Source organism: Coloeus monedula, assembly GCF_965178545.1.
Source record: "Coloeus monedula genome assembly, chromosome: 15".
NCBI classification, from domain to species: domain Eukaryota; kingdom Metazoa; phylum Chordata; class Aves; order Passeriformes; family Corvidae; genus Coloeus; species Coloeus monedula.
Genome location: NC_138795.1, coordinates 10923715 through 10938998, shown reverse-complemented (window position 1 = coordinate 10938998; position 15284 = coordinate 10923715).

The window sequence follows — 15284 nt, the reverse complement described above, 5'->3', positions numbered from 1 at the left end:
CAGCCTTTACCAGCAGGAGCTTGAAAGAAGAGCTCCATAGCCCAGTATGTTGTTTTTAATCCTGCATTCATTTGAAATCAGTATTCCCACATCCCCTTTAGGGCATTGCATCAGGAACACAGATGTGCTGAGACTGTGGCTACCGGCACTGAAGCGCCCAGCCAGCCCAGGGCCGTTCACACACCTAAAATATTTTCCTGACTACAAAGTTTCTGTCAAGCTGTCACTCATAAAGAACAAAGGAACAGGAATCTGAGTTGGTGAATATTGCTGAGGTCCCATTTAGCCAGCAGTGTGATGCTGATTTGCACCTGCAGACCACTCAGTCTAGTACTCCCTGCCCTATCCGGCAATTTGATGAATTAAGCCTGATTGCAGAACACCCCCCGTGTGACCCAAAGGAGTGATATTTGACAAGCTTGCCTGAAATCTCATTAAGTAGTCTCTTCATTCATGGGTATTAAGTGTTCTTTGAGAATTCTCCACTATGTACTCCAATATCACAAGTGGAATTTAGGACAGGTCAGACAAAAACTTTATTAACTAGGGTAATAGTGAATGTTCATACAGCCTTTCTCCCTCTGCTCTCCCCTTTTCTGCCAAGCGGTTGTGGAGATCCAGCCAGGAAAAAGGGACTTGAGGAAAACAATAATTTCAGTGTTAATAAAGCCAGATATCCAGCCTCTGGAAGGACGGACCCCTCAAATGCCTTCCTAACAGCAAGAGTCCTAAGCAGGAATTGAACAGTAAATAATGACCAGTAAATAAGGTGATGATAGGGAGCAAGGGCTCCCAGGGGCCCAGGGGTGGCACACCCGTGTTATCTTTGCTCAGGAGTGGGGAGTTGGAAGCTACCAGACACTGTTGGCTTTCAGTTGAAAGGAATGTTCTTGTAGTTAAGAATATATCTCATCCAGATCTCTCAAATGTAAATGTTAGTAATTTACCATGACAAATGAATTTCAAAGTTCTGGTCTTGTTATTTTCAGTGTAAATTAACAAAACCTGGTTTGGGCTGAAATACCAGGGTGTTGGGTTTTTTCTTGTAATATATATAGCAGTATAAGGATGATGTTGGCAATAGTTACTCTGTTACTATTTTATTGATTCAGGTGATTTGTATTTATTCTACTTGACCATCACAGAATGTTTTGAGTTGGAAGGGACCTTTAAGCTCACGCAGTTCCAGTCCCTCTGCCATCAGCTGGGACACCTTTCACTAGACCAGGCTGCTCCAAGCCCCGTCCAACCTGGCCTTGGACATCCAGGGGTGGGGCATCCCCAGCTTCTCAGGACAGCCTGCTCCAGTGTCTCACCACCCTCACACAGAAGAATTTCTTCCCAGTATCTAATGTAACCCTGCTCTCTGTCAGTGTGAAGCCGTTACCCTTTGTCCTGTCACCATCTGCCTATTTAAATGTCTGCCCATATCCGACGTCTGAAGTTTCTAGTTCAGCAGACCAGAACTGGTGGCACAGACTTTCTCAGTGTCCGGAGCTTTCTTTTATTATGACTTTTCCCAAAGGAAGAAAAAAAGCTGTTTCTAATTTTAAACTGTGCATTTGCAGGAAGGCTTTACAGTTTTGCACCCAAAAGGCTTTCTTTGAGCCTGTAAATCATCCAGTATGACAGGGATGTGCGAAAATACTGCAATATTCAGGAGCAGAGGGGGTGGGATTTTCCTCTCTGGAAGGTGGCTCTCACGGGCAGGATGTGGAACCTCAAGGGTTACAGCGGGCATCGCTGCTGCTGCTGCTGCGCTAATACAGCCTAAGCCGATATTAGCCAAGCTTAACTTCTTTCAGCCGTTTGCAGATGGGAGGGGGAGGGACGCCCTGGAGTCAGCAGTTCTGTACGGGGACTGGGAAGGCAGAGCCCCAGCTATGAGCTGACCGGGCACCGGGGGCACCGGAGGGACTGGGGTGACCGGCGGATGGTGAGTCCAGGCAGGGGTTTCATTATTATTATTGCAGTGCGTGTGAGGAGCCTGGGGGGAATCCGAGCAGGATCCAGGAGCTGCGCCCGGGCAAGGCTCGGGTGGGTCTGGGAGGACCTGGGAGGCTCCAGGCGGGACACCCATCCCGGGGGGGCTCCGGGCGGGTCCCGGGGGTCCGCAAGCTCCACTGCAGCCGGGCTCCGGGATGCCGAGCAAAGCAAAGTCGCAAAAAGCAGGGCTGCGGGAGAGCTGCTGTGCAGAGGGACCCCGATGCTGCTGGGGGTGGGTGGGCTCGTTCTGCAGGGGGCGATGCGAGAGAGCTCGTGGCGGCCGTGGGACAGGGGTCACTGGCACGTGGCTTTGGTAGTTTCCTGTTGCTGCGGGTGTTTCCAACAGCCTTAATAGGAGGAAAAGCTCCTGCCTAGCTCTGGCTGGAGTTCCCAGCACTGGAGACAGCAGCTCCTTAGGTCCCGCGTGGGCTGCAGGGCTCCAGAGTGCGGAGTGACAGCCTTGGTGGCTGGGGACCACCCCAGGCACCCCTGGGATCAGTGGTGAGGGCAGCTCTACCAGCACCCAGCCACGTGTGGGGGCAAAGTCACTGTGACGCAGAGATGAAGCCTGGCGTCTGGGTTCTTCCCTGGAGGACTCTGCCCCTTTGAGTTCATTGCCCCAAACTCTTGACCCTACATATTGGGTCTTGTTTCCCACAGCAGGAGCTCTGTGGAGCCTAGCATGCTGGTTTAGTTGTGGTTGACCTTGAATCCTGTGTTGAGCTCTGGGCCCCTCACTCCAAGAAAGACATTGAGGTGCTGGAGTGAGTCTAGAGAAGGGCAATGGAGCTGAGGAAGGGTCTGGAGCACAAGACTGATGAGGAGGAGCTGAGGAAGCTGGGGGAGCTCAGCCCGAAGAAAAGGAGGCTCAGAAGGAACCTTACCGCTCCGCAAAGGAGGTTGAAGCTAGATGGGGAGGTTGGTCTCCTCCCAAGTAGAGGAACAAGATGAAGTGACCTCAAGATGGGCCAGGGGAAGTTTAGGTTGGATATTAAGAACAATTTCTTCACCAGAAGAATTTTTCAGCTCTGGAAGAGGCTGCCCATGACAATGGTGGAGTTGCTATCTGTGAAGGGATTTAACAAATGTGGAGATATGGCACTTTGGGACATGGTTTAGTGGCAAGCCTGGCGGTGCTGGGGGAATGGTTAGACTCAATAATCTTAGAAGGCTTTTCCAACCTAAATGACTCTGGGATTCTGTGACAGCCTGCTGGTTTCTAGGCTTTCTGTGTCTCAACTTTCAGCCATCCAGACTTCAGTGTAGTCTCTTTGCAATGTACGTCTCTGCCTGAGGGATGTCCCGGTGCTGGTGACAAAACTTGCTTTTGCCAAAGCTATGCAGTAGTGGTAGGTTGCAAGCATTCAGTGTACTGTGTGATGTTGTTCCTAATTCCATGCTGTGCATTCACACCTTCCTCAAGCATGAAACCATGAGCATGCTCCATCCACATGGGAAGGACCTGCTGCTGTGTTGGGTGTGAGAGCTCATGGGGGTGCACCCTGGTGTCAGGGACAGAACATGAAAACCTTATCTGTAGCCATGAAATCCCCTGTCTGGACAATAGTGTGGTTTCTTGCTTGCTGTGTTGTGATGTTACGTGCATGTTGTTCGTGCATCCCATCCTTTGGCATGCTGGGGACAGAAAGGGTTGGGGATGTGAAGAAAATGGGAAGATAATGCTTTCAGTAGTTTCAGAGACCCTCCTGGAAGGTGCGGGGTCCCTGCCTGCTCCTGGAGGTGTACTGTGTGGTGGGTCAGGCATGGTCCCAGGTACAGCTGCAGAGGTGGCTGTGCGCATTGTGGGGCCTCCTTGGAAAACTTTCTGCACCCGGGCAGTGAGAGTGTCCCTAATGCCATGGCCCTTTCTGCAGTAATCACTCTGGTTTTACTGATCTCATGCAAGAGAGAAACGTCAAGTTGTGTTCCTTTAAAAGCATGGTGATACTCTCGTGAACAGATGAGATTATTTTGAGAAGCTCTAGCTGTTTGCAGGCAGGGTGTTTCAGTTCTGACCGGAGGCTACTGGCACAGGGTGCAGGCAGGCAGAGGGCATGGCAGGAGCCAGCAGGTCTGTGCAGTGGGCAAGGCTGCTGCATCATGCTGCTCCTGCCCCAACTGCTGTCCCTGCTCCTGTCCCCCACTTGCAGTGGGAGGGGGGAGTTGCTTTCCTTTGGGTTTTTGGCACTTGGCCTGCCTCTTTATTTTCTTGCCCCTTACTGCAAGGTTGACAAATAAGCTTTGAACAACTTTCAAAGCTGCCTTCAGTTTCTGGTTTGTTTTGGGATAAAACCTGGAGCAGATTCAGGCAGTAACATTCTGTGTGCACAGGGTCTGGATAAAACTCTCTCCACATGTACTTTACTTTTGGGATCCCCTCACTCCTTCCCATCTGTGCAGACAGGGTCCTTCAGAAAAGCACTACAACTACAGGACCAGGTTGGATGGAGCTGTGAGCAATCTGACCTAGTGAGGGGCATCTCTGCCCCTTGTATGTGGGATGGTTGGATGATCTTCCATGTCCCTTCCAACCCATGCCATTTGTGATTCCATGGACTTGCAAGGCACTTTCTTAGTAATTAACCTGGTCTAATTATGGTCAGCTTACTCTAAGAGAGGGATACAACTGCATTTGTTATAGTTAGTGACACTACTGTTACTTTTTTGTGAGCTCCCATTTTCGATGTCATTTTCTCGTTTCAGTTTCCAGTGTGACAGTTGTTAACACTGTCCTCATGGGCACGTGTTTGACACAGAGCTGGCAGAGCCTTTAATTCCTCTCCTTTTTCGTATGGTTTTGCTTTAAATGCAGTAAGTATTGGAGCTCTTCAAGCTGTAAGATTGGCATAAAGAGAAATGCTCCTTCTAATAGTAAAGGTAGTGTTTAGCTATGATATGGCCCAAGCTGTGAGGTCTCTCTCTACATCTGCAGCAGAAGATGAAAATCTGTGGTGTGATAATGCACAGGCAGCATCCTGAGACAGCAACAGGCCAGATTTCCAGGATCTTCGTGGCTGGAGGCAATGCCAGCTGCAGTCTGGCCTACTTAGCCCTGCTGTGAACACTTGCTACATAACTGTTGATATTGCAGAAGGCAACACAAAATTGAAGTTTGACCAAGTGTTTTGGTCCAGTCTGAGCTGTCAGAGAGACAATGCTAGCACCTGGCTTGGAAGTGGTATTAAAAACATTCCTGTTCTTCCCTATCCTCTACAGGACTAACTCCGGGTATGCCACTATGTCATGTCTTAAGCATTATGGAAGTTTTTCTCTTACAAGGTTGTTTAGTTTTCTGTGTCACTTTGGATGAAGCATTCCCATGCTTGCCTGAATGCAATTGGCTGGCAGGATCCTCAGAGTGTTATTCAGAAACCACTTTATTCTGGTACTGCTGCCAAAAGAAATGGCAGCAGTGAATGCAAAAAGGTTTGCAGCTGGATCAGTACCCCTGGACTGGTGCACAAATACCTGTGCTGGTGCCTGGGGAAGGCAGGGTAGGTGTGGGAGTGATGGAAGGGGCAGATGATCAGGAGGACTCCTTGCCCTGGCAGGCCTGGAATGCAGTGGGTTATCCCAGCCTGTGTGGGCTCCACCGAGTTGTGCTCTAACTGTGGGTCAGGGAGTCGTGCAGGGAGGACATTACCCTACCCTGGGACCAGGATGCCATCTGATCATGCCAGGTGGGGATTTGCTTGTAAACTAACCACTTTTTCTGATACTATAGCAGGACAGTTAGTTCTGTGCCAACAGCCATGTGCCCCAGTGTGGGCATAAGGCGAGGGGACCCTCATGCCCCTGTCCAGCAGTGTTGTCGGTTGGGGTCATCCATCCCACTCTGCCAGAAGCCAGCAGGAATTAGACCTGTGCAGTTTGTGCATGCAGCAGGAGAGCAACCAGGGCCAGGACTGTCCCTTCAACCATCCCTGTATCACTGTGACCAGTCTCACACAGTAACCCTCCAGATGCAGCCAAGGGCAGGGTGTGAATGGTCATGGAGAGCTGGGAACTGGCAGCGCAGGGATTTGCCTACATGTGTGTCCTTGTCTGGCAGTGACCTGATGTGGGGACAGCAAAACCAGCCCTCAACAGCCAGGGCAATGCATGCTTGTGGACCAGCTTCTTCCCTGCCTAGCATTTCACCCAAAATCTCCTTGCCTCCACCCAGCCATGGGCTAGGGGCTTTGTAGAGTGAGATGGCCACAGAGGGCCTGGCTATGGCATGTTCATGTGGAGAGACTGAAAATGAGCCGGACAGTGAGCTGAGGAGGGGAGTACATCCCACGTGGGTGCATTGAAGGGTAAGTCCCCATGTGGTCCCTGCAACTCTGCACTGCCCAGCACTGACAGTGCTGCAGAGCCTTCAGGTGACTGGGGTTCTTAGCTGGACCAGGGCCTCTACAGACAGTACTAAGGTTTATTTAAATCCCATATTTAAAGGTGAACATAAAAACTTCCCCTGGGAACAAGCCATCAAGCTCTTTGCAAAGCACCTTCACATCTCTGCTCTGCCAAGCCAGCTGTCAGGGGTTCAGCTAGCTCCCTTCTCCCTCTCCATTCAGTGCTTCTCTTTGTACTCTGCCCCAGATAACTATTTTTACGCCATTCTTTAAGCTGTTTGTTTGCTGCCTGACACAGAGTATTCAGGAATTATATATTATATGGGACAATCAACCATCAATGTCACTAAAAAGTAAAAAAAGCCCAAACCCAACCCAACAAATGTCATTCTTCACAGGAACTGAAGCTTACAACTGCTCATGGGTACTTCTGGGAAGGGTGGAGCTTTGCAGGTGTTCTGTGAGCAGTGTCCAGAATGGAGCCTCAGCCGTGGCAAAAGCAGCCCCGCGATGCAGTGTCAGGATCCAGTTCCGTGTGACAATGCCAGCAGCACATGGCACTTCAACATGAGCCCCAGCAAACATGTGCAGGGTTCACTGCCACCTGCAAGCTTTGCTGTAAGGCTGAGGGGCAAATTCTCTCCTGCTTTAATCACCTCAATGCGATGTTCCTGTGGACTATGCTGCCTGTGAGCCAGGCAAGCAGACAGGGAGTGATCAGGCTCTGGTTTCCCCAGATGGAACTTTGCAGCCCCTGTGCTGATTTTGGCACAGTTATGTGAGCAGGCTCCAGAGAGCTGAAGACAAAAAGCCAGAAAACCCCACAAATTTGGGGGTTTGATTTTCCTTCTGGCTGGGTTCTGTTTTAGCTTGGAGGAATGGCCTGAGCCTACTTGGTGTGAGCACACAGAAGCTACACTGGCATAAGGGGAACAAGATGAATATGATGAGGGGGATAGTCAAAAAATATCCTGGGTAGGTTTTCCCATCTGAACTCCATTCTCTGCAACCACAGGCTGTGGTTTTTAGCCTGGTCAATGAAACCTCGTGACTCTGGCTCATGCTGGTGCTGGGTAACATTTTAAGAATGTTAGCAGTTGGAGGAGCTTTTTTGTTACTGTGCCTTAGGCAACTGATAGACTTCAGAGACAGCAGAGCTATTGAGCTTTTCCCTTTTGGTAGGAAACTTAAAATGCTTGCATAGGCTTCCTGATGCTTTGTTATCCAGAGAAGTGGCAGATTTGGACCAGATTCCCAGTCATGGCTTTTCCGTATGTGTGAGTCATGGTGGTTTCCAAGGGCTGCTTCACCACTCTGCTCACGGGTGCAAAAGGTATTTTTAGGTTGGTCCACATGTTTGAGCTGTGCTGAGTGGGTGAGGAGGTGTGGGATGGTGGATGAAGCTTTCCATGAGGATTTGGTATCAGTGGATGAAGAGGGACCTGATGCAGAGGGATGAGGATGAGTTGATGTTCTGTGCATGGCTCTGAGCAAGGGGCATTTCCAGACAGCTGGGGACTGGATTTTGCTCTCTGAAAGATCTCAAATGTCTAAAGTAAGATCTCCACACAGCACTGAATTATTAATTGAATAATTTTTCTTGGCAAGGGACTGATATGCTGTAGATATTTTAGATACTTTAAATACTTCTATTTACATGTGATTACTGGGCTCTTTCAGGACATTGAGCTCCTTGTTAGCATTTTTCCCTTTTTAGTGGATGCTTGCAAAGATCTTGTGTTTTGCAAATGCATTTCCCAACTGGGCAGAGCAGGAGGGAGCAGAGGCCAGTGCTGCTCCTCTGGTTGCTTGGAGATTCACAGCCTTTGTCTCTGCCTTTGGGATTGGGATTGTCAGGAAGCTGGATGGGAGCTGGAGGGTCAGCAAAGCCCCTGAGCCCAGTGCTGTGATCTGCCACTAGCTCCGTCCCCAGGAACCATGGGGAATTGTGGTGCCATGGTCACACCCAGGCTGTTAATGCACCAACTATTTAGTCAGAGTTTTTTAAGGAGTGAGATGACTACAGTAATGCTAGGGGCACATGGTTATTATGCAATTAGTGCTGTTAACCATCAGTCACTCAGAGTAAGGGGAAATTCTACTTTTTATATATATTTTATATATATGCACATGCACACACAAGCATTTACATCCACACATGCAGATATATAATTGTATGTGTGTATATACCATATATAAATGGGACCCAGTACTTTAGCAGCCTTTTCTCTGAGACATTTTTTTCTGTCCTGAGTGAAACTCCCTGTCTCTCCTAAAAAAATAATACACCACTTGGCCAAGTTTATACCACAGCCCCAACCACATGCTGATGCTGAACTGGTCTCTTTCATCCATCCCTGTGCTCTCCCCACTCACTCATTCAGTCACCAGAGGTCACAGGAAAGCAAGGCTGGCCTCCTTGCCATGAAGTTTATTTGCCTTATTTTTCTCCTGCAGATCCAAGGCTTGACCCGGATGCAAAGCCTTTCTCCATTGAGGATAACTGCCTTGCTGAGTGGGTGGGAGGGTACTGAGAGAGGGTGAATGGGGAGGCAGTTGGCATTGCTGCAGCCCCATGTCTGCTCCCACACCCCAGACCCTGAGTTCAGGGTGCACTGAGCCCCCAGCTGGCTCTGCTGGCACAAAAGCAATTTGAGCTAAAGAGGCTTATGTACCACTGAAACCCTGTTCTTTAATAGTCTTGTTGGCAAAAGGCCAGTTTCACAGATTGGATGGGTCTGATTCTCAAAGGAAAGGGAGAAGGATATTCTTCGTTAGTAAAAATAAAAATATAAAAGTTACAAACTGCTTTTATAACATTTCTTGATCATGGGGTGCTTCTCCAGTGCCTGCTCCCTGGAGAAGTGCTACAGCCTTGCAGGCACTGTGTGCCTTTCCTCCTTTGTTTGCTATCTGTCTCCTCTCACCCTCTCTTATGTTGCCTGAGCACTGGCATAATAATCCAAAAAAACCAATTTTATCTCTAAACCAGTTCCTTTTTTCCCTCCTCTTTTTTTTCCCCTTCCCAATTACAACTCATTGAGTTATAGTGTAACCATAGTCAATGAGGCCAAATGCCTTGGCTTTGAGTCCTTGATTATTACTTGACCCTGCAAAGAATTGTGTGATCTAAGTAAAACACAGTAATTGTGGTTGTGCACGGGGGAGGCAATTATTTTGCTCAGTGGGTAAAATTAAGCACCTGTAAGAGTTCCGTTTGGTCTGGTTTTGGTAGTTAGGGGGCATTTTTTAAAAGGAAAACACAGTTTTTATGAAAATGCACTGTCCCTAAAATCAAAGCAGCAATACATCATGGGGAGGCTGTGGGAGTTGGCTTAGGGTGATGTGTCTGAAGGTGAGAGACGTTAAATGAGGAAAAGGGCTATAGTGAGATAGGTCACTTCAGAGGAGCAAAAGCAGGTATGGTTTCAGAAAGTTTTAAGTAGTATTAGCCTTGGCTTGATCAATAATCATAGTAATTGCTGAATCCCAGGTGTGGCTGATTACCCCTTGCAGAGTACAGAGGGTCCCTGTACATGCATCCAAGTATGTGTGGTGGGTCAGGGCTGTGGGGTCACCCCTGCCCAGGCTGCTCTGGAGGGATGCAGGACAAGCAGTGAAATGTTTTGGGTCACTGTTGTGGTGATGTGTTTATACCACAATTGCATGTGTGGGACAGAAGCTGTTAGGAGTCCTGCAAAACTATGTGAGCTGAGTATTGCTTGTCTCCTGCTTCATTTTGGGGCTGCTTACTGGATTTCCACACAGTGAATCTTTCATAGTTTCAGATACTTCTGGTGTTCCTATTTTCCCCTTTATGTTTATCACACCCATTACTCTTTCCCAGGCAGTTTACAAGCTTGAAGACTGCCTGGCTTCCTGTCTCACAGCAGGGAATTGTTCTGTACGGTTTTCAGTATCTCTCTGTAATGCCAACAAATACATAATGGCATTTTCTCTCTGTAATTAACACTGGCTTCACCCTGCTGTAAAGCATGGCATTACCATTTCCCTAAACACTATAGTGTAGAACCATTAAAACAGAGAATAAATTGACCTGATCTTAAACTTGTTGAAAATACAAAGGTGGCCAAGTGCCATGAGTTTTCCAAATTTTCCCGTGTAAGTACAACGAATGAGAAAAAAATCTGCAGGTTTGGATGAAACTGGATATTGCATTTGTGGCTGAGGCACAACACAGTCTGTGGTGGGAGACCTCATTAGATCACTTGTTCCCATAAAATCTAGAGAAATGTGAACCCAGCCTGCTGCAGAGTGGTCAGTGTCCCCCTTCCTCATCTGAGCCCAACCCCAACCCACAGTGGCCTCAGGATTAGAACTGAAGGCTCATCCAGCTTCTCATCCTCTGTGTCCACACAGAGAAACTTGTGGAGTCGCAGAGCAGAGGCTGACTTGGAATCAGCTCTCTGGTTTTAATTACAGCAGTGATTAGGAATTCACAGCCTGTGTCAGCTGTCTCAGCTGTCACAGCTCCTGGTGTCCCAGGAGCTCCCTGGCCAAGCTGGAGAAGGTCAGAAGTACCTGAGCTGCATTTAATGGCAGAGGCTCCTCCCAGGGTTGATATCCCACTGCATGCCTACACGGAGTTTGGAGAAAAAGGAAAAATAATAATGATTATACTCCGCAAGCAATACACAGCATCCCCAAATGCCTCTGACTGCACGGCTGTGGCAGCCTCTGTGCATGTTTGCATAAAGATGTTAATTATTGCAACAGCTTTCATTTAAATAAACAAATGGTTTCCAGTGATGCAATCTGACTAACAGCTTTATGTGTCCCTGCGAATGCTGACGTTCCCTTTCCCCTTGGTAAATGGAGACTCTCTTGTACTGTTATAGTCATAATTTGAGTGCCATTTGTGATTTGAATCCCTATCGCAAAGTCCCCTGAACCCTCTGCACAGAGCACAAGGCATGTTTTTCTTCTGCACAGGAAGGTGAGGGAGAGTGCTCCAAGTTTTGCTGCATGCTTCTTTGTGCAAATCTTCTGTCACTGACCACATTTCAGGAAAACAACTATAAATCTCAGGATCTGAGCTCTGCAGAACTGAACATGAGAAAAGAGTTCAAAAAGCTTGTAGTGTTTCACTGGAATGAAATCCCTGTAAATCTGCCTCTCTGGATTGATATATTTCAGATCCTATAAATTCTGTTTCCTCAGTGAAATGAGTGAGCAGCCAGTGCCGTGCCCAAGGACACGGATCCATGGTGATTGCCAGCTGACAGAATATTCCAGCTTGCTCTGAGAGAAGTGGAGGGTCTGCGGGCTCTGAGCCATTACATGTCACTGGCTCTGCTTCGTAGTTCCCCACTGCGAACAGTTAAGTCTCTCAGACGTATTGAACAGCTGCTTATTTGGTTTTGGTTTTGTGCTATGAAGTCTAATGTAAATAGCCTTTTTTGGGGCTTGAACAAAGGGTAATGGGACACTCTTCCCATTTTCCAGGATAAAATGAATCACCTGCTTCTTCCCCATCCCACTGTGAATGCAGGGGGGCAGGAGGATACGGATGTCCCAATAGGAGTTGTTCTTCCCAAGCAGGCACTGATGGAATGGTAGGAAGAATATGATTGTGTGGCTGCACAGGACCAGTAAAATTTTGATTGCATTAGGCATACACCAGTAGTCTGAGGCTGTTAGCACACTGGCTTATATCACTGAACTCCGTTGACTGGAGTTACAGAATCACTTCCAGCAGAAAAAAATGAAAACTAAATCACACAAGAGAGCCGTTTGTTACCAAAATAATTAATTAAGCCCTGTTCCAGGGGTGATTGCTGTGAGCACAGGCTGGTGGCTGACCTGGAGCCCAGTGTCACTGCTGGCTGCCCAGAGGCTGCAGGAGTCCTGCTCAGCCCAGACCCCAGCTGGGAAGTTCGCCTGTGCCAGGCACCCCCAGCTCTCATCCATGGCTGTGCTCTCTTGGCACCTCTCCAGCACTTCTTCCTTCCTCAAAACCACTTTTTTCTGTCCTTCCTTGCATATTTGTTTCTCTTTTCTTTGCCATGGGAATATTTTAGAAATCCAGTGATGCAAAGTGCTGTTTGGAATAAATGTCAGTGTTTCCATGTGCCACATACATGGGTGCCATGCTCTGCTTGCTGGCACCCAGGGCCGCTTGCTTGTGGGGAACATGCACTGCAGCAGTGTGCAACAGAAGTGGGGCCAAGAAGTAGCAGAAATGGGCCACAAAGGTAACAGAAATGTGGAGAAAGGGTGTGGAGAGCATCCTGCTGCTGATCCTGGGCCCAAGGTGACAGCAGCAGCTGGTTGCTGTGCACTCTGGGGTGCAACGCTGCCTTCCTGATGGGTAACCCAGCCCAACTGTGCTGGGTTTAAATTGCTATTATTATTTTCCTGAGCACATGAGAAATGTACTCCCAGCGCATGTGACCATGAGGTGCTCACCTGCTTGACTCGTCAGAGGAGGCTGTGATCCAGGCACTCCTGACCCCTCTTTCTGTAGGTATAGGGAGGGGGTGAGGCAGTTCTCCCTGATCATCCCAAACACACCTGGGCCCCTATCCTGGCCACCATCCCAGGGCAGGTTGGCTGCTCCAAGCAGATCAAGTATGGACTCATCATGAATCCCTTTGGGATGCAAAACCCAGGATTAACTGTTGCAAAAGGCAAGTTTTGTGAACTCTGCAGTGCCAAAATTGAATGTGAACAGAAATTGCAGCCCTGACTCTCATGATCCTTCTGTTGATGCTATGAGCTCTAGATGTCCGTGGATGCCCTCCACCCAGACAGAGGTAATGGCCTGGTCCCACTTCCCCCCAGGCAATCCCTGCAGCTGAGCAGGAGGACAGAAGCATGTGGCTGTAGCCAGGCATCCCCCCATGACAGTGCTGTTCCCACAGGCGCCTTCCCAGCTTTCCACTTTCAACTTAACTGCACGGATGGATACAAAACAGCACTTCCAGGCTGCTGTTGAGGGAGTAATTCTCAAGATTTCAGTGTAACTAGCAAACTGGGTGGCTGCTTTTGGTGGGACAGGCTGTTTCTGGGAGCAGACAGTCTTAACTGGGACTTGCTGAAATGCTTTTTGCACAAATAGGCAATTCATCAGCAAATGAATAGCGCCCTCGGTAAGCTCTCCCAGTTTTTGTAGTAAAAGTGTGTTTGTCAGGCTGCTTTTCATAGTCCGGTGTCAAGAAATATTGAAGGGAGAAACCAGTACTCTGTCTCAGTTCATAGAATCAATGTATCCCAGAATGGTTTGGTTTGAAAGGGACCCTAAAGCCCATTCAGTTCCAACTGCTCTGCCATGTCTAGGGACTCCTTCCATATACCAGGTTCTCCAAGCTCTGTCCATCCTGTCCTTGAACACTTCCAGGGATGGGGCATCCACAGCTTCTCTGGGCAACCTGTGCTAGTTCCTCACCACCCTCACAGTTCATGCTAACATCATTGCAGTTGCACAGTCAGTATTTTATCACATGTAGAGATTTCTCAAAAAACACTCAAATCTCAGGAGAAAATTGTCTTCTGTGTGGGTATTTCCCAGTATCATCATCTGGGTGTCTTTACTGGAGGGATTCAACCACTCTTGAAGAGGCTGGTCATGGTCCCAGAGGGTTTGCACAGTTGGGTGTTCTCTGGGAGCAGAGGTGACTGTGGGATGCTGGGCCAGCATCAGGGAGCAGCATGGGGCCAGAGGGATGTTTGGGCCAGAGCCCTCAGGAGGGAGATGGATGACTCTGAACATGGGCTCTGTGTTGCTGTCCCCTCGCTGTTGTCCTCACCATTTCGTAACCCAAAAGTGAGTGAGGTTAATTGTTTGTTATGTTGGTTTTTTTCTTGTGCAAACTTACAAACCTCCTCCAGAGCCTCATGTGAGGGGTGCACCTCTGTTCACCGCCTGGCCTGTGCCAGTCCCAATGCTCACTTGGCACAAACACAGGAGAAGGCTACTAGAGGGTAGTCCTGACCTTCAGGACTTCAGGATAGTGCAGCCCAGACACTGTTCCCAGGAGGAAAAAAGCTGGTTTGTGTTAGTGGTGCTGTTGTGTGGGAAGTCCTGGCCCCCTCATGGAAGTGAAGCCATGTAGCTCCACAAGCTGGAGCAAGGCCAGAGGGCAAGAGGGAAGAGGCTGCCTGGTTTCATGTGGCTGAAAAACTCTTTTAAGACCTTGACTCTTGTAAAGTCATAAAGAGAGCTGTGGGAAACCTTAACTGTTTGGATTCCCCTGGGCAGCACCTTCTTGGCTCATCTCTCAGAGGGCTGGCCGATACTGGAGACTCCCCAGTGGGGAGTTGATATGGGGCCATCACTGTAAACAGGAGTTCTTTAAAATGTTCCTTGTGTACTCAACACCCAAACACGAGTCCCCTGAGGACATCCTGATCTCTCACTCTGGAGCAGCAAGCCACCTGCCTGGCTCCTTCTCTCTGGTGGCTGTGTCTGTATGTGCAAAAGGGAAAAGCAAGGCAACCTGCTGTGGCAGAGTCTAGATCGATGCCTGATCCACAGTGTGACCTTGCCTTTCCCAGGAGAAGCTCCCGCTCTGTGAGCCCAGCACAACCAGACTGTCTGTGCAGTCCTGCTCAGGGAAGGTAGAGAAAGCTTCTGGCAGCCCTGAGGGGTTGTAGCTGGATCCCAGAGCTTATCCCAGCATAACTCACTCCGGATAACTGCCGCTGCATTACCTCCTGTACATTGGTACTTGGTTGTCCTTAGGGAGTGAGCTGTCTGCTCCTGCTCACTCTGCTATGGATGCTTCCTCCTTTCTTCTATCTCTTCCACAGATGCTGTTTTCCTCAGTTAGGGTGGCTATTGGCAGGCAGCCCCACAGCTCAGCAGAGCAGGGTGTCTGTGATGGCTGATGAGGCAAAGCACGTTCTCCCCTTCCCAGCGACTTCTGCTGCCCCTACCCATCCGCAGCCTGACCTCATCCGACTTGACCCATCCTTCTGGCTCTTGCAGAGTTTGCCGTT